Raw genomic sequence first — 19,401 nt, 5'->3', positions numbered from 1 at the left:
TGCAAAATTTTGAAAGTGTTGAGCTGTTCTTCAGACCGAGCAGAGTGTAGAATGGTAGCCTGAGAGTACTTGGATCTAGGAGTGAGGATTTGTAGAATCTCAAACATTTTATTAAGCTCAGAAAGGATACATGTACCCTATGGACTTGTAACATAGAATCCCAAAAGCAGACATTAAAGTCATATGGACTGGCACCAAAAAGATATTGAAAATAGAATACTATTAATTAATTTTTAATGTAGATTTCTAGGATGGGAATTTCCCCTCCACGGACAACAGGCGTTTCCCGCTGCCCTGAGTTACCACCTACTTGTATCTGGTATCCTGACTTTTGAGCTCTGGCCTCTGCCGCACGCAAATCTATTGTGTGTTGCGAGGACTATGCCTAGACCTATCTCTCAACTATGGTCCAGAGTATGAATCAAGGGCAATGAAATTAAGGAGTACTTTCATGTGTTCATTTTATTCCACCTGATTATCAGTCGTTAGGCTTTTCTGCACCTGGATTTAGAGAAACAGGACACCATTTTTTTCCAGACAGAAAAATTAGACTGAAAAGACCCACAAGACTCGGTGCAGCAGAAGCAGCCAAGACTCATGCTGTTTTTTTACAAACTGGGGGAAACACACAATTCTTCCCTCTGTTAGAAATATCTTTCCCCTTCCCTCCCCTGCTTCGCCCATCTCCCCCCCCCCCCAACCAACCACATGCATATATCTACCTCCTGCTTAAAACAAGTGGTAAATGAAAGCAGAAAAACAGTATGAAATAGTGAATGGCATTTTTATTTATTTTATTTTATGCAATTTATTGAGCGCACGTTTACCCAAGGGTGTCTTGGCGCTTTGACAGATAAATTGAAGGTTGGGCCTGGAAATAGGAGGAATTAATAATTGAACAACCAGGTTTTCAGCTGCTTTCTAAATGATAGTAATGTTGAAGCATTTTTTAGATGTGCTGGCAAGGTGTTCCAAAGTTTAGCAGCAGCTACTGCAAAAGATCTGTCTCCCCAGGTTGCTTTTTTGGTTTTGATTACATTTAGAAGATTTGCATCAGCAGATCTAAGATTACGTGATGGGCGATAGGGATGAAGAGCATCTTTAAGAAAAGCAGGTGCCTTTCCATGAATACTCTTGAAGGTGATGCAAAGGGCTTTGAATTTGATGCGCTGTTTAATTGGCAGCCAATGAAGCTTCCGAATGATATTAGAGATAGGCTTAAATTTTGGAGTGCCTGTGACGAGTCGTGCGGCCGCGTTTTGGACCAGCTGCAATTTGTTGATTACTTGTTCTTGAGCGTTAAGCATGAGTGCATTGCAGTAGTCGACTCGAGACATCAATAAGGTAGAAATCAAGGTATTTATAGTGTTCTGAGGTAAATAAGGCTGAATTTTTCTGATCATTTTAAGTATATAAAATGAAGCAGAAACTATAGAATTAGCTTGTTGAATGAATGAAAGCTTGTTATCAAAGATAACACCGAGATTTCTAACCTTAGTAACAGGATTGGGTGGGGGGCCAAGATCTTGCGGCCACCATATAGAGGACCATGCAGGGGTGAGTTTCCCAAACACCATCACCTCGGTTTTATCCGAGTTAAGCTTTAGACAGTTTGAATTCATCCAATCACATATGGCAGACATTCCCTTTTGGAAGTTGTTAGCAACCTCTATTCCATTATTATTAATGGCCAGAACAAGCTGTGTGTCGTCTGCGTACGATGTCACTGCTAGACGATGGTCTTTGATGATCCTCGCTAAGTCCGCTACATAAATGTTAAAAAGTGTTGGGCATGTGGTTTGAAAGGCAGAAGAATCTGTTCCTCGTGGCAACTCCCCAGTACATTGCGTCAAAACTGTAACTGCACGTTACTGGGATAAATCTACCACAAAACAATTACATGAGATTTTTCTGCCACCCCAGTACTGTGCAACTTCTAACAAGGGGCTATAAGAGATCTTGGACCGGTCCTGTGACCTGGAGGGTCACACCAAGTGTGCCCTCATTTAAGGCAGAGGACTGTCATGTGTTTAACAGCTAGAGCGGTGGTGGCAATGCACCCTGTTGTAAGGATCAATAGCCTGATTAGATCTTTGCATCATGGTCAGTGGAGTGGCTTTCTACTGACACACCCATGTAATGCTCCATTTCTATACCTGTGCCCAGACTTTGCAATAACATCAAGTGCATGTTTACGGTGTTGGTGTGCGTAGCATCTTTCCCTCATTTATACCAGAGTTCAAAGTCCTCTGTTACCAAGGAATAATGTGCTCTACAAAGTAAGCAGGTGCCTGCTGTGGCACCAGGGATGGTGTCAGCCTGACAGTTTATCTAAATTGAATGGACATCACCTGTAGGCTGAATTACTTAATGGAAAAGCTGTGTAACTGTCCACAAGAGCCTAGAAGTCTGCCTAGAAGCCTGCCTGTCTGGTAAGAAAAGGAAGGGAGTTTCACTATCCAGCAGGAGGACAAGGCTGTCCTGGAAAAAGCAAGGTCCGACACATCCTCGTTATCTGTAGGGCGAGCCGGAAAGCCATCCAGCAAGACCAGCTAGTCTGAGGGATGCCAAGACTCTCCCAACAGTTCAAGGTAGAAAATAAAACTCTACGACAACATGATTGTTGAGGTCCAGTAGGACGATTGTGTGCTGCCAACAGGCCCATTCAAGGTTGCATTTGCCAAATTCCTAACACAACAAAGTCTGAATCTACTGACTTGAATGATGGGCTCAATTGCTAATGGTCAGGCCTCCAGAGGGGGCTGCACTTACAGACAGGCCAGGTGTGACTTGCTACCTTGGGACTGCTGATCTACAGGCAACTGCAAAGAAAAGAGAGTGGGTGCCCTACTGAATGCAGCACTATATCCAGGACAAAAGCGCTCCACAAAACCTGCTGGTGGGTCACTGCTCTCGCGAGTCTTCGGAGGTGCCATTCAAATGTCGGGAAACAGGAAAGAGACCCAGACAAGACTGACTCATCCTGTGAAAGGGTAAGACACTTACGACAGAGCATACACGCATTGGGGGTAACTGGAGTGACAGAACTGACCCTATACTATATTCATGATACTCATAAATGCCCCTAGAGCGCAAGAGGGTATCAGAACTGGACGCACCTGTCTGCAGCACATGGTAGTCTGGCATGCCTGCACTATCTTTTCACCCGGACTGTCCATAAAGATGACTTTAGGGCCGCTACACACATAGCAGGGGGAATCTCAGACCATTTGCTGGTGGAGGTGCAACTCGATGGTCCGGTTGGTATGAATTAGGCGACTAAAAACGGTTCTGACATTTGCAGGTGGGTCACGCTCTGCAGGGTAACATCTGGGAAGGGGGGGGAAGTTTCCTGAGTCATCCCCACTGGAGGACCAGCTGCTAACTAATCCCCTGACCGAAAAAGCAATCTCAACCATCTATAGGAAGTTGATCTACAATTCTCTGGATCCCTTGGGACTATGCTGTTACCACCTTGCATACAATTGTAGAAACAGCACGCATTAGGAAGAATTCAGCCCAAGCAGCTGAATTGATAGCTCTGACTAGAGCTTGTGTATTGGCTAAAGGAAAAAGAGTGAATGTGTTCACCGATAGCCAATACGCATTCGGGGTAGTCAATAGTTTTGGCCGCCTCTGGAAGGAAAGAGGATTCTTTACCTCACACGGTACTAAAATACAGCATGGCCAGCTAGTAAATGACCTCTTAGAATCACTTGCCTTGCCCACTCAGATAGCGATTGTGAAGTGTAGTGCACATAAGAGGATCACTGATGACGTAGGTGAAGGAAATGCTTTCGCGGATCAGATAGCAAAAGAGACAGCTAGAGATGTGACAAGTCGTATGTATTTTGCTGGACCTGCCAGATGGGTCAGTCAAGGAGGAATGTGTGAGGACACAATAGAAAGTGTGAAAATGATTCAGGAAGAGGCTACAGAGAAAGAATTAAGTAAGTGGAAAGATGGTACGGGAATGTTAGATGTGACGGGGTGTTGGATAGAATTGTCGGAACATCAGCGTTGGCTGCTAACAGACGCCTATGTACTTCCAGTAGTGACTATGGCGCATGGTCCAACCCACATCAGTGTGAAAGGAATATGCAAGCTTTTGGCTACGGTATGGCAGAATGCGGGAATCCCTAAATGTGCAGACAATCTAGTTAAGCATTGCATTGTTTAATGCATAACCCAGGAAGAGGGACACCAACTCCAGCAGGCCATTTTGCTCCCCCAACATATCCTTTTGAGGTGTTGCAGATAGACTACATTCATATGGAGAGATGCAATAACCTAAAGGATGTCCTTGTGGTGGTGTGCGCCTTTTTCTAGATGGATAGAGGCCTACCCCCTAAAAGATAATACTGCTTTGTCTACAGCAAAGGTCCTTCTGAAGGAATACTTCCAGAGGTTTGGTTTACCTCGAATTGTCTGGAGTGACAATAGAAGTGAATTTGTGGGCCAAATCATACAGAAAGTATGTACAGGTCTTGGTATTAAGCAGAAATTCCATGCGGCAAATGACCCTCAGTCAGCGGGTTTGGTAGAGTGCTATAATGGCACTCTCAAGCTTAAACTTGCAAAGATACAGGCCAGCACGGGTCTTGCCTGGGCCGATGCTTTACCTTTGGCTCTCTTGTCCACCCGAACAGCTGTTCATTCTCGTGTGGGACTTAGCCAATATGAAATTGTGTTCAGATGCCAGGCTAATGTCTGGGGTGTCCCTAGGCCCAAAAAGTACTCGGATATAGAGTATCCAATGTTGGTTGATTATTTGCATGACATCACCACTAAAGAAAACAAGTTACTTACCTGTAACTTTGGTTCCCCAGTATTGGTAACTTTCATAGATTCCCATGCTTTGTATCATTCCCCGTCGTCGGAATGGGAGCCTCGGTAAATAGTAAAAAACCATAGTAGTAAGCACAAAGTGAAAAAATAGGCCTAGGCCTCATCTCATTTTGTAGCTTATCCACCTCTTTTTGTAAAAGAGACCAAATTTCTGCAGCAGCCAATCAGAGCAGCCTCACCCCATAGAACCTTCCTGAGAGAAGCTCAGAGCCTCAGATTTTCGTAGCCGTTGTAACAGCTATCCACCAAGATCAGAAGAGTGAGCTTTCCCAGGGGAGGTGGGTGGGCGCATGGGAATCTATGAAAGTTACCAATACTGGGGAACCAAAGTTACAGGTAAGTAACTTGTTTTCTTGCCCCAGTATTGGAACTTTCATAGATTCCCATGCTTTGTATCAGAGTAACTAGCAGTAAAGAAAACATATTTTGTCATACCTGAACCTAAAAATGTGACACATCACTGTAAAAAACAGCAGAACACATAGGATCATGAAACATGACAATAATGCAGTATACAAAATATGCAAAGGAAGGCGGGATAGAAAGGAAAGCTCACCGACTTATTGGAAAAGATTCCTCAGGACTGCTTGGCCCACTGCTGCATCCTCCTTCACAGAAGAATCCAGGCAATAGTGGCGGGTAAAGGTGTGGACACTGCTCCACGTTGCCGCCCTGCAAATGTCCTTGATAGGGACTCCTGCGAATAACGCCGCAGATGAAGCCATGGATCTGGTAGAGTGAGCACGAACTGCTCGCTGTAGAGGTTTCCCAGCCGCTTGGTGACAAAATTGTATAGCACTGGAAATCCAACGGGAAATACAAGCCTTAGAAACTGCACAACCCTTGCGTGGAGCACTGAAGGAAACAAAGAGCTGTGAAGATTTCCTGAACTGCTTCGTGCGCTCCAGATAGAATTTCAGGCATCTGTGAATGTCCAGAGAGTGCAGAGTTCTTTCCGCAGGCGAAGAAGGTTTAGGAAAAAATGGTTTCAAGACCACGGGTTCATTTAGGTGGAATTCCGAAGGAACTTTCGGGATAAATTTAGGATTCGTTCGAAGAATCAGCACATTATTTTTAAACTGGAGAAATGGTTCCTCAATCGTGAAAGCCTGGATCTCACTTACTCTGCGAGCCGATGTCAGGGCTAAGAGAAGAGCCACCTTCCAGGAAAGAAACTTAAGGTCAGACTTATGCACAGGTTCAAAAGGGGCTTTCATGAGGGATGACAAAACCAGATTCAAGTGCCAGGTTGGAGGAGGTGGCCGGACTGGAGGAAAAACCCTGAATAAACCTTTCAGGAATTGTTTGATAATCCTGGCCGACCATAGGGAAGGCCCTGAAGATGAACGTCTGAATCTAGAGATGGCCGCCAGATGGACCTTTATCGACGATGGAGCCAATCCCGATTTCGCCAGTGAAAGAATGTAAGGCAAGAGCTTGTGTGGAGAAGATGTATACGGGTGTAAACCTTCCTTCTGGCACCAAACACAGAATCTCTTCCATTTGGCTCGATAGGTCTTGTTGGTACTAGGGGCTCGAGCCTGAGCTAGAATGTCTCTACATTCACTTGAGAGATCTAACCCCTGGAACTCTCTGAACTCAGGAGCCACGCTGTCAATCGCAGGGACTTCAAGTCCGGATGTAGAACCTGACCGTGAGACATTGTTAGCAACGTTGGAACAGGCTGTAGGAGAACTGGCTGGTCCTGGGAGAGGAGAAGAAGCTCCGAGTACCAAACTTGTCTGGGCCATGCTGGAGCGATCAAAATCATCCTGCACGGTTCCACCTTGAGTTTGCTGACCAACTTCGGAATCAGTGGAATGGGAGGAAAGGCGTAAACAAAGGCGCCTGACCAGGCAATCAAAAGCGCATTCCCCAAGGACTCCCGATGGTGAACCCTGCTTGCGAAGGACAGGCATTTGGCGTTCTGGGGAGTCGCAAACAGGTCGATTGATGGTGTCCCCCAACGAGCAAAGAGTTCCTCCAGAACGGTCTGATCCAGTTCCCACTCGTGAGAGACTGTCCTCTGACGACTCAAAGCGTCCGCCTTGACATTGAGTGTCCCCGCTAGATGTTCCGCTGAGAGGGAGACGTTGTTCTGTATTAACCAGTTCCATATCGTCTGGGCTTCCTTGGAGAGGGTGGAGGATCTTGTGCCACCCTGCTTGTTTATGTAGTGCATGGCTGTAGTGTTGTCCGTACGAACCAGCACTGTCCTGTTTTGAATTCTCGGAAGAAAAGCTTGAAGAGCCAAGCGGATCGCGAGAAGTTCCAGGAGGTTGATATGGAACTTGCGTTGCACTGGACTCCAGTGACCGCTGACCTTCAGCTCCTGGAGGACCGCTCCCCATCCTTCCATGGAAGCATCCGTTGTTACAATCAGGGGAGATGGAGGAATGAGGAACGATAAGCCCCTGGAAAGATTGTCTTTTTCCAGCCACCAGCCGCCTGCTTTTCTCATCTCTTTGGTAACGACAACCTTGTCGTCGAAGGATCCTGTGACCTGCCGCCACTGTCTGTCCAGCTGCTCTTGTAGTGGACGCATCCTGAGCCTGCAGTGCGGAACTAAAGGAATGCAAGATGAAATCGATCCGAGCAGTGATTTGTACCTGCGAACTGTCAGTGTCTTTCGAGATTGGAGAAGACGAGCTGAACACATTAGTTTGGTCTGGCGCTCCTCCGATGGAAGGGCTAAGCAAGTGTCCGTGTTCAGGATGGCTCCTAGGAACCTCGCTGACCTGGATGGGTGTAAAACTGATTTCTCCCTGTTGAGTCGAAGACCTAGCCGCTCGAACAGATCCTTGCACGTCCGGACTGCACTGGACGCTTCTTGAACAGATGGAGCTTTCAGCAGCCAATCGTCCAGGTATGGAAACACCTGAATAGCTTGTTTTCTGAGAAAAGCTGCCACCGGAGCTAGAACCTTTGTGAAGATCCGTGGGGCGGATCGGAGACCAAATGGCAGTACCTTGAATTGAAAGTGACTCTTGTCCACCGTAAAGCGCAGATATTGCCTGTGAGCTGGATGGATAGGAACGTGGAAGTAGGCGTCCTCCAAATCGAGGGTCGCCATACAATCCCCCGGATTGAGCAGACGAAGGATGTCCTGAAGAGTGACCATCCTGAAGGACAACTTGACGAGATAAGTGTTGAGCTGCCGTAGATCTAAAATTGGACGCCACTTGTTCCTTGTCTTTCGAACCAGGAAGAACCTGGAATAGAACCCTTTCCCCTTCTGCGAAAGGGGTACAGGTTCCACTGCCCCCTTGGTGAAAAGTTGGTGGGCTTCGAGATGAAGGAGCCTGAGATGTTTCGGAGGGAAGGCATCCGGCGCTCTTGTTGGAGGAAGGTCTTGAAACTCCAATGTGTGTCCTTCTCTGACAATCTGGAGGACCCACTGATCCGATGTAATAATCATCCAGTTGTGTAGGCAATGGGAGATCCTGCCCCCCACAGATGTGAATGAGGGGACAGGAACAGTGGAAAGAGCCACCTGGCCGCTATTGTTTCCTGGTGTTGTCTCTCCTCTGCTGCCCCTGCCGTCCTTTAGGCTGCTGGCGAGAGAAAGAGCCTCTTTGGGAGTATTGTGGCTTATACGACTGGCTGGATTGAGAACCAGAAGAGTAGCGATTTTGATTACCTCCACGATAAGAAGAAAAACCTCTTCCTCTAGCTCCTCTGAAGGGCACCTTACGATACTGCAATGTACCCAAGGACTTAGCTGTATCCGTGTCCTTTTTGATTCCTTGCAGGGCCTCATCGACGTGCTTGCCAAATAGCATCTCACCGTCATATGGTAGATCTAAGATCTTATTCTGAACCTCCTGTCTGAACCATGTGGCCTTTAACCACCCCTGGCGTCGCAGAACCGCCGAGCCGGCTAGTGCTCGGAATGCGGTGGTTGCAATATCCATTGCCACATCAATGACCTCCGAAGAGGCTCGCTCCCCTTCGAGCAAAATCTTCTTTACATCTTCCTTAGACGAATCCTGTAGTTCGTCTACAAATGGGGCAAGATCGCACCACATTTGTCGATCATAGCGTCCCAGAATCGCTAATGCATTGGCTGCCCTAACCAGGAGACTGGCCATAGCTGAGAACCTCTTGCCCACATTGTCCAGGCGCCTGCCCTCCTTATCCGGCGGCGTAGTCATCGGCGCAGAAGGATTCTTGGACTTGCTCTGGGCAGCCTGTGAAATGACCGAATCCGGTTTCGGTTGGCCAAGTAAACATGCTGGACTGCCATCCGGTGCCTTATACTTCTTCTCCAGTCTCGGAAGTACCGGGAGGACTGTGGCCGGATTATGTATAGCCTTCAAGCCCTCAGACCAGACATGTTCAATGATTGGAATTGACCTCACTGACTTCCTGAATGGTTCTTTAAAGTCATACAAAAAGCAATCCGATTGCACTGTGGTCACTGGGAGACCAAATCTTTTGGATGCCCTGTCCATTAAGTTGTGAAACCCTCCAACGTCCGCTGGGGGCGAAGTTATATTATCCGGGTCGGTATTGTCCGGATCGATAGGGTCCGCAGTATTCCATGGAGCCTGTTGATCTTGATCAGGATCCGCTTGCTGGTCTGCATCTGAAGACGCAGCGTCATCATCATCATCAGTGTCTTGCACCTGTACTACCTCTTGAGGGCGCACTTCCAGCGCAGTGGCACGCTCTCTTGGGGGTAGAGAATGGTCTGCCACAGGACGTAATGTCTGAGGCGGAGGTGTCGTGGGGCGCACCTGTTGGGCTTCCGGAGGCGTCGGGAAACGTTGCTTGTAATCCCGCAACATAAGTTGTAAATCCGCCACTAAAGTGGATGGTATTGCCACCATACCCTCAGGTAACTGACGCATCGGTTGTTGTGGAGGCACGTGCCTGGTAGCAGAACGTTCCTCCTCATAATAATGCTCTGGAGCATAGTGCTGTCGTTCCATCTGCTCCTCCTCAGAGCTAAACTCCTGCACCTTAACTTGGAGGTCAGAAGGGCTATAGGCCTGCCCAAATTCACTGAAAGTCTCTTCCTCAGAGTCATCCTCCAATAGTAGTGATGGTGGTAGCTTCTGAACCTGGCGAGGAGAAGTCATCTCTGGCGTGATCTGCTTCCTTTTCCGCGAAAAAACATGTTTTCCCGCCATTTCCATCGTCGACGAGGTCGTCGTCGACGAGGCCCTCGTCGACGAGGCCGTCGTCGACGGGAAGGTCTTTTGTGTCTGTGTCGACAGTGGAAGAGTAGACATAGAAACTGTCTTCGTCGACGAGGATAGCGTCGTCGACGAGGTGAAGCTCATCGTCGACGATGGTGGAATCGTCGACGGGACCGTCGACGAGCTCGTCGTCATCAACATGGCAACCGGCGTCGTCGACATCGTCGTCGTCGAAGTCGTTCTCGTCGACGACACAGCCGTCGACGGCAGCTTTGCAGACATTGTCGTCGACGTGGAGGTGGTCACTCTCGTCGACGACGAGCAGGATTCCGGAGCCTTGAAAACAGTCGACGGTGTAGGCGTCGACGTAGCCGTCGTCGACGAGCCCGTCGACGAGGCAACCTTGGTAGAGCTGTCCTTTTTAACACTCGTAGACGACGTACCTGGGAGTTTAGTCGTCGACGGTTTCTGCTTCTTGTCTGAAGCGACCTCTTGAGTCGGGGTTGAAGGCTTTTTGACCCCACGATCTTTCTCTGAGGAAGGCGAAGAGACTGTAAAAGCCTTTCTCACCTTTTTTGAGGCCAGAAGTTCCTCAGGCTTACCCTGCCTCTCCTTTTCACCTCGGTGAGGAGATTTTTGGGCAGCCGGCCCGTCAGACCTGTCAGAGGTCCCTGGTGAGGCCTTGTGACGGGACTCGTCTGAAGCAGAAAGGGGGGACCTACCCCTTTTTTGAGACCTTCTGGATGACACCATAGACGAGGAGCCCTCACTGTCCGAAGAGATAATGTCTTTCCGGTCTTTCACCTTCTGGAGCCATGTGAGGAGACGTCCTTCTCTGTCCCTCTGGGTCTTGGCTGAGAAGGATCTGCAAATCGGACAGTCTGTTGGTTTGTGGTCCGGATATAAACAGTAGATACAATCCTCATGTTTATCCTCGATAAACAACCTCTTCTTAGAGCAGGTGGCACAGGCTCTAAAAAGGGCTTTCCTCTCCGACATGTTGAGAAAAAATCCAAGTAGTTGAAGAAAACTGAGCAGAGCTCAATGGAGACTCCCTTGCACAACGTGCGGTAGAAAATCTGAGGCTCTGAGCTTCTCTCAGGAAGGTTCTATGGGGTGAGGCTGCTCTGATTGGCTGCTGCAGAAATTTGGTCTCTTTTACAAAAAGAGGTGGATAAGCTACAAAATGAGATGAGGCCTAGGCCTATTTTTTCACTTTGTGCTTACTACTATGGTTTTTTACTATTTACCGAGGCTCCCATTCCGACGACGGGGAATGATACAAAGCATGGGAATCTATGAAAGTTCCAATACTGGGGCAATTGCGTGTTCTCCATCAGCAGGTACAAGACGCTTTTGCCTCAGGCCTCTTCCGATCCCGGGCACACCATCCAACCTGGGGACTGGGTGTGTCTGAAGAATTTCCAAAGAAAAAAGAATCTGGAGCTCGCTGGGGACCGCCAAGACAGGTCCTGCTGACGACACGTACAGCCGTGAAGGTTGTTGGGAAAAAGAACTGAACTGCATTCATGGTGTGCACTGCAAAAAGGTACCCTTGCCTTTGCCTTTTGACCAGTGGGTCCGCAAAGGTATAGGTGATTTTGAAGGAGAAAGGGTCCCCCGGTTTGTACCTTGAATGAACTCGGACTGAGAAGGAAGACGATGATGTTTTGCAAGAAGCTGTACCATCGCATCTCAAAATAGATACAACTGATCCAGAGACACTTTTTCAGGACCAGACTGCGCCGAACAAAAACAAATACAATCTTTGGCCTAGAAAGACAAGAGACATTTGAAAACTTTTCCTTTTTCTGAACTTACATTTCAAATTTTGAATTGCATATATATTTTTTTCTCTCCTTTCCTGTGTGATACTGGAATCATCCAATTTAAGTTGCAGGGTCGTGGTAGGAGACTTGGTTTGTGACCTGAGTAGTGGCAATAGGCCTGCATGACCTGTAGTGTCATAGGACGGCTAATAACCACAACTAAGTGAGATAGGAAGATTGCCACGAGCAACACTTTAGAGGATGAATTCTGGTGAATCGGAAAATGATAAAAGAGCAGAAATGAAAAAGAAATATTGTAAATTATTGTTTAGTAGATGTGGCGTAGTATTATGTGTTTTGATTTTTCTATGTGTTTTATTAGCTTGTGTGGGTTGGGTTACTCACACTTTGCAGCCAATACCTGTACCTACACCCACCTCTCACCCTATATCTTTTCACACTACTGTCTCCCCGCACCAGCTACATACCCTCTCTGAACATGAACAGACCAGGAGAACGGAATACTTTAACAATTCATTCATACAGTTGTTGCATCAGCATCAACTGGTCACTAACACCACCGATTGTTGGGTCTGTGGGCTCATGCCTCACAGCACGGATAAGGGGATGCTATTTTTAGTCTTGCCGTTTTCTTATGAAGGATCCTCCTGGGCATTTCTGGCCATGTTTTCCAACGCATATGAGCACCAACCTCGATACCCTGTTAATACTGATGTTTGGTCACGAACCCTTGATGAAGGGAATAGTAGCCATGACAAAGAATACTGGTGAAGGTGGGAAGATCCCACCTGACGAGAAGCAAGCATATGATGGTTGGAACTTGACCCGATACAAAAACAGCCTTACAGATAGGGCTGGACGAAAAAGATCTCCACCCGTTTGGACTCTACCCTGTCGAGGCCATTACTGTTTGCAAGGGAATGGTCAGAATGTCAAAGCCCAATTAGGAAAGAGCACTTGTAACCATACTTATACTTTTTCATCTCAGACTTCTCCTCTGTTAATACCAGCTCAAGGTACATATTTTGTCTGTCACATAGTTGCCGATAAATTTTTCGGGATCGTGTTATGTGGCTTTCCTCCTTCCTCCAACATATACAGCCCCACACGGCAGGACAAGAGGGAGGGGACTTTATCAAAGGACTCCTCCAATTTTGGGGGCCTATGGCTAATAGCAGAGACATCAGACACCTTATTCGCGTTGTCGAGGCTACAGTAAACAATACGGTGGGGGCATTGAGACCTCACCGCTGAGCTTCAGGCGGACTGTCTCGTAACTTTACAGAACAGAATGGTGTTGGATGTTATTCTTGCAGATAGAGGCGGAGTATGCAAATTGATTGGGCCTAGCTGTTGTATTTACATACCAGACAACGCCCCTACAGTATACCAAGCCACTTTGTGAATAGGTCTGCTTTTCCCAGGAGACCTTGGTTTTGATCGAAGGCAGGCAGTCCTCCCAAGGTTCTGGAGGTAGCTGGGCTGCAAGACGAGTTGACTTTTGGTTCAGGATCATCCAGGGATGCAGACAGGCCAGTAGGGCTGGGACCATGTCCGGCTTTCGAGCTGGGTACTCGACAGAATCCGCGCTGCTTCTTGCCACTGAATCCATCAGGCAATTTGTGGATGCAGGTCAAACGGTGGCCTTGATCCTGTTGGATCTAAGTGCCGCCTTTGACACTGTAGCCCATCACACGTTGGTAGTGTCTGAGGAAGGGTGGGGTATCTGGCAATGCCCTGAATTGCCTACAATCTTTTCTGTCTGGTCACTGCTTCCAGGTGAAACCGGGCAAACACTACTCCAGGGTCATCATGCTGAACCAGGGAGTGCTGCAGGGCTCGACCCTGAGCCCGACCCCGTTTAATCTCTATGTAGATCCCGTAGCGGAGACTGCTGAGGGGTCGGGATCAGGGTCGTATCCTATGCCGATTAAACGCACCTGGTGGTCTCCCTGACCCAGGCACAGGAGTTGGCTGCCTCCAACTTCATGGCATGCATGCAAGAATTGGCTGCATGGATAGCTAAGAACTGCCTGAAGTTGAATAGCAACAAGACAGAGGTGCTTGTGGTGGGTAAGGCCCCGACTGTGTTGTCATCGGCATGGTGGCCCCCAGGACTTGGGGGGTCACCTACGCCCTGTGTGCAGGCAAAGAACTTGGGAGTTTGGTTAGATCCCAGTCTTTCCTAAGACTATCAAACAAGACGGGTAGCAGGCGCCTGTTTTGGGATCCTGAAGGTCCTGCGTTAAACCTTGGACCTACTCCCTATAGCGTCTAGGAAGACTCTGGTTCATGCCCTGGTGACGTCGCGCCTGGACTATGGTAATGTCCTTTATCTAGGCGCAACAACCAAGTGTATGCTCCGTCTGTAGGGAGTGCAGAATGTGGCAGCCCGCCTTATTTTGAGGCGTCCGAGAAGGGCATCGGCTAGGGCAGCCCAGGCCGCGTTACACTGACTCCCAATTAAAGAAAGAGTCACTTTCAAGGCACTTTGTGTCTGCCATCGGATCCTGCAGGGAAGGGCTCCTCCGTCGCGGTCGGATCTCCTGACCCCCCTATGTCCCCACACGTCAGCTGAGGTCAGGTGGGGTAGGATTGGTGTGCGTACCCGCCATTAAGAAAGCCAGTAGTGTACTGCCAGTGTCAATGGAACAAGCTAAGAAAAAACGGTGCAGAAAACCACAATAAGTGTAAATAATGCACGAGTAGTGTCCTGCCAGTGTCAATGGAACAAGCTAAGAAAAAACGGTGCAAAAAAGGCTGGCGACGAGTAGACGGACCATGTCGCGGGAATAGAGGCCAACGCTATCGGAACGAGAACGGAGATTCAAGCAGCCAAGATCAAAGGCAATCAGACCGGGAATGTTCACAGCGGACAGAAGTGGACGACCTCGCCCACGGATAAAACTGGAAAGCGGGCCGATCAATAGACACCCAAACATAGATAACGCGGCAGACGCGCCGGCTTTGGACACTGGGCTGATGCGGGCTATGGAGGGAAGGGAAGGTCTGCGCTTCTCCATGGACTTTCTACCCCCTTCACGCAAGTACACTGTTCTGGGTTGGGATGAAGCCCTCTGCTGAGTTGGGGTAGCGGGAAGTTCAGAGTCCGTCGGGCAGGGAGGCAGGGTGGGAGGGTTTGACAAGGGGTTGGGAAGTATGGGTTCCGAGTTTTTTTGTTCTAGTTTGTAACGGCAATGATAACATGGTGGAATATCCCCTGGCTGACAGGTTTCCACATAACATGGTTGGATTACGGCTCACGCTCATCAACTACCGCATCACACACCCCAGTTGATTGTACCCAGGACACAGCCCCTGAAGCTGAGGTGACCCCCGTCACACTACTCACTTGGAATGTACACAGGCTAGGAGACAAGATTAAGAGAGGACTGGTGCTACAGGCCCTGAAACGTCAAGCTCCCACATTGGCACTCCTGCAGGAAACACACCTCACAGTCACTGAGTGTAAGGCATTAGATAGATGGGGTATAAGATGGTGGTACACTCGGAGTTCTCGTCGGGCTCCAGGGGAACGGGTATCCTGGTGCGGAAAAACTCTTCCTTCATAGTAATCCAAACCAGAAAAGATGATCAGGGGAGATTTGCAGCAATACAGGGTCAATGGGAAGGTAAGCTTATTAATGTGATATCAGTATACATCCCCCCGGCGCTCCACACAGTGGCATTCCCAGCTCTTAGTGAATTTCTGCTTACCCTGCCGGAAGGAGACCTTATTATCGGGGGGGGGAGTTTAATGACACAATGAATGCTAACTTAGACAGATATCCAATGGTGACGCAGGCACCTGGAGTCTCTCGCTTGTAGAGTTTCGCAGAGGCACTGGGGCTGGTTGACGTTTGGAGGCATACCCATCACACAACGCGACAATACACGTTTCATTCAAATGTACACATCAGTCTATCTAGAATAGACTATTTTTGGACATCGGAACCAGTCCGCAGAAAGTTGATGACATTACGATCAAACCCAGAGGTGTATCAGACCACTCACCAGTAGTGTTAACCTTCTCCTACCACCACATGTCCCGTAAGAGGCTTTACTTTATCTACCCCGGATACTTACAAGTCCCGAAAATTTTAAAAGAAATCCGCAAAGCCACGAAATACTTCTTTGGGGAAAACACTGCATCTGTTGGTTCCCCGTCAGTTTTATGGGAAGCTTACAAGACTGTAATTAGGGGGCAGGCAATAGTCTCCAATACGGGACACAAACGAGAAAAAAAGAAAGAACTAATGGATCTAGAGCTAGAATTACACTCAGCCGAAACAGACCACTTGACGGACCCCACACCTGACTCGACGCACACTCTGCACCTCAAACAACAACAGTATAGGGATCATCTGCGAAGAGAGACGATGTCCAACCTCACAGCAACCAGACATAAGGTATATGATGTAGGGGACAAGGACGGGAAGCTCCTGGCTTGGCTTGATCGGTGAGAGCAGAGCACTAAGGGAATAGCGCAACTACAGGCAGCAGAGGGACAGTTCACAACAGACCCGTGGGCCATTATACGCACATTGGCAGGGCATTTCCGAGATGTTTATACATCGGCATCGGGCATGTCCGAGGCCGAGGCAGCAGCCTCCATAAAAGGTATAGAAATGCATAAAACTAACGCAGGAGGCTTCCTTGAAGCTGGAGGCGGATCTCACAGAGGACGAGTTGCAAGCCGCAATCTTCTCGCTGCAGTCAGGCAAAGCGCTGGGACCCAAAGGGATCCCGATAGAATTATATAAACAGATGGCGGACACTATCAGTTCACACTTACTGCGAATGTACACCGACAGCTTAGATAGAGGCGAACTGCCGCTTGACCAGCGACTGGCCACAATAGTGGCTATCCAGAAACCTGGTAAACCTCTGTCAGAGTGTACCTCTTATCGCCCAATATACCTGCTCAATGCGGAGGCAAAAATGTTTGCTAAAGTACTGGCAAACAGACTGATGGCACACCTCCCGCATTTAGTTCACCCGGACCAATCAGGCTTCATGCCAAATAGAAACACTGCGCTAAACCTCAGACGCTTGCATGGAGCGATGGCTCAAGCACCAGCCCTGTCAGAGCCGGCGGTTGTCATATCCCTAAATGCGAGGATGGCTTTTGATATGGTGGAGTGGAGTTACCTTTTCGCTGTCCTTCCTCATTTGGGATTTGTCCCTAAGTTTTGTGTGTGGATCCGCCTCCTGTACACCGGACCACTGGCGTATGTAACGGACAATGGGCACATATCGGACGCTATACCACTGGCGAGAGGAGACCTGCCGGAAGGAGACCTTATTATCGGGGGGATTTAATACCACAATGGATGCTAAGTTAGACAGATATCCGGTGAGGACGCAGGCACCTGGATTCTCTCGCTTGCAGAGTTTCGCGGAGGCACTGGGGCTGGTTGAATTTGGAGGCATACCCATCACACAACACAACAATACACGTTTCATTCAAATGCACACAACAGTCTATCTAGAATAGACTATTTTTTGACATCGGAAACCAGTCTGCAGAACGTTGATGACATTACGATCAAACCCAGAGGTATATCAGACCACTCACCAGTAGTGTTAACCTACTCCTACCACCAAATGTCCCGTAAGAGGCTTTACCCTATTTACCCCAGATACTTACAAGTCCCGTAAATTTGAAAAGAAATCCGCAAAGCCTCAAAATACTTCTTTGCGGAAAACACTGCATCTGTTAGTTCCCCGTCAGTTTTATGGGAAGCTTACAAGACGGTCATTACTTTGGCACCGCATCGTGTACATTGGGAGTTTGTTGCATCTTTTGAGTTTCACTCACGCTTGTTAAGCGGCACTGCAGAATTCCAACACCGACGAACGTCCATGGCAACCGAGTCTTGGCAATGATTTCAGCGCGTTGATCTTCGTCGAGACGTTACACAAGTCAGCGCGTTGATCTTCGTCAGGACATAGCACGCTTACGTCTGATGTCATCAGCGGGCATTTTTATCACCGGGGCAACTGTTCTTAAACAAAACACGAACAAATACGGTGATTTACATCTAAAGACTACACGACATTAAATGCTTCGTTTTTCTTGTTTTCTACAGTTTAACACTACGCAGCAATTTATTCTTCATTTTCTGGTAAACTACAAATAAACACTACGCAACCATTTATTCCTCAAAGTTAGCCAGCTTCTCTTCCTGGTGTTCTACGAAGAAATACTACACGGTGATTACTCTTCATTTCAACGCAAAGGACAACTAATGTGGTGTTTCTTTACAATGTGGTATTTAATTTTTTTTTTAAATGATAGGGTATTTTCAAATGATATTAATATGTTAAGAGTCATAGTATAACAATTATCATTCTATTATCACACAATATATAGTTACACATTTAAAACTTAGTTGATGCATATATACTGTATTTAATTCTGCTAGTTACATTTTCTTAATACAACGTGTAACTATGCAATTTGACCCCCAGCAAAGTTTTTGCAGTCCAAGGGTGATCCTCCCATGCCTTGGGTGAGATGGAAGGAAGAATTTATCACAAACATGAAGGCTATAGATGGCGAACACATGGGGGCAGAAAGAAAGAAAAGTATTTTTTTGCATTGTTTAGGTTCGGAGGGCAAGTTATTTTTAGATCACTGCCTCAAATTACTTCCCAGAGCTATGGAAGCGGTGATAATTTGAATGTGTATAATGAGGCTTTATTAAGAACAGAAAAAAGATTTAAGCCTGTTACAAGTATTGCTTTAAACAGATTCAAGTTCTATACTAGAGAGCAAAAATATGATGAAAGTTTCGATGACTTCCTCACAGGATTGAGATCTTTATCTTTGCATTGTAATTTTGGGTTGTTAACGGATGAAATGATAAGAGATCAAATCATAGTACATGTTAAAAATAAAACAATACAGGAAAGATTATGGGTTTTAGGAAATCCTAGTTTGGCTGAGGCAATTTCAGAAGCAAAGGCATTAAAACAGTCGGAAAAATGGATGGAGGTTGTCAAAGACAATGCAAATAAAAAATGGCAGAGGAGGAGGTTTGTTATATTAAACCAAAAAATGAGAACCAAATGCAACGACAACCCACACGTTTCCAACACAACTATCGAGGAAGTTCGAACACTAATATGTACAGGAATGTTCAAGGGTCAACACGGAACAATGCGGTTTGTTTTAGATGTGGCAATAAGTCTCATTTAGCATCATTTCCGGGTTGTCCTGCAATCAACAAGGAATGTAGGAACTGTGGTAGAGTAGGGCACTTCACAAGTGTATGTCGGGACATTAGACATAATGTCACACCCTCCAGAGGTGCAGTGTCATGTGTTGCGAATAATGAAGTAAACAGGCCTAATCTTGTACATGAAACAGACAAAGTAGATAGATGTTTTGTTGTTTCTATTATTGATGGAGTTCCTGATTATATTAGGAAATAACCTAATGGTGATTTTAGAGTTTGTGGAGTGAACATAGTGTTAATGGTAGATTCAGGGTCCCAGTGGACAATTATCACACATCAATATTTTGTAGAGCAGTTGAACAATTGTGTTTAGAGAATTTAGTACCATCTGACTTTTTGGCTGAAAGTTTTGAAGGCAATCAGATTGAAGTTGAG

The 19,401-nt window shown here is 47.2% G+C and overlaps 1 protein-coding gene across 1 annotated transcript in view; it reads right to left on the bottom strand.

Moving 5' to 3' along the window:
* Nucleotides 1–19,401, bottom strand: part of LOC147737424 (uncharacterized) — a 51,746-nt gene that overhangs the window by 5,011 nt on the left and 27,334 nt on the right. The window contains exon 2 of the mRNA XM_086929158.1: nt 17,604–17,790. The gene's annotated coding sequence lies outside the window, so the exon portion shown is untranslated. The remainder of the gene's footprint in view (nt 1–17,603; nt 17,791–19,401) is intronic.

Source organism: Lissotriton vulgaris, chromosome 1_1, assembly GCF_964263255.1.
Source record: "Lissotriton vulgaris chromosome 1_1, aLisVul1.2, whole genome shotgun sequence".
Lineage (NCBI taxonomy): Eukaryota > Metazoa > Chordata > Amphibia > Caudata > Salamandridae > Lissotriton > Lissotriton vulgaris.
Note: the sequence above shows the minus strand (reverse complement) of the source record. Positions and strands in the feature narration are given on the sequence as shown.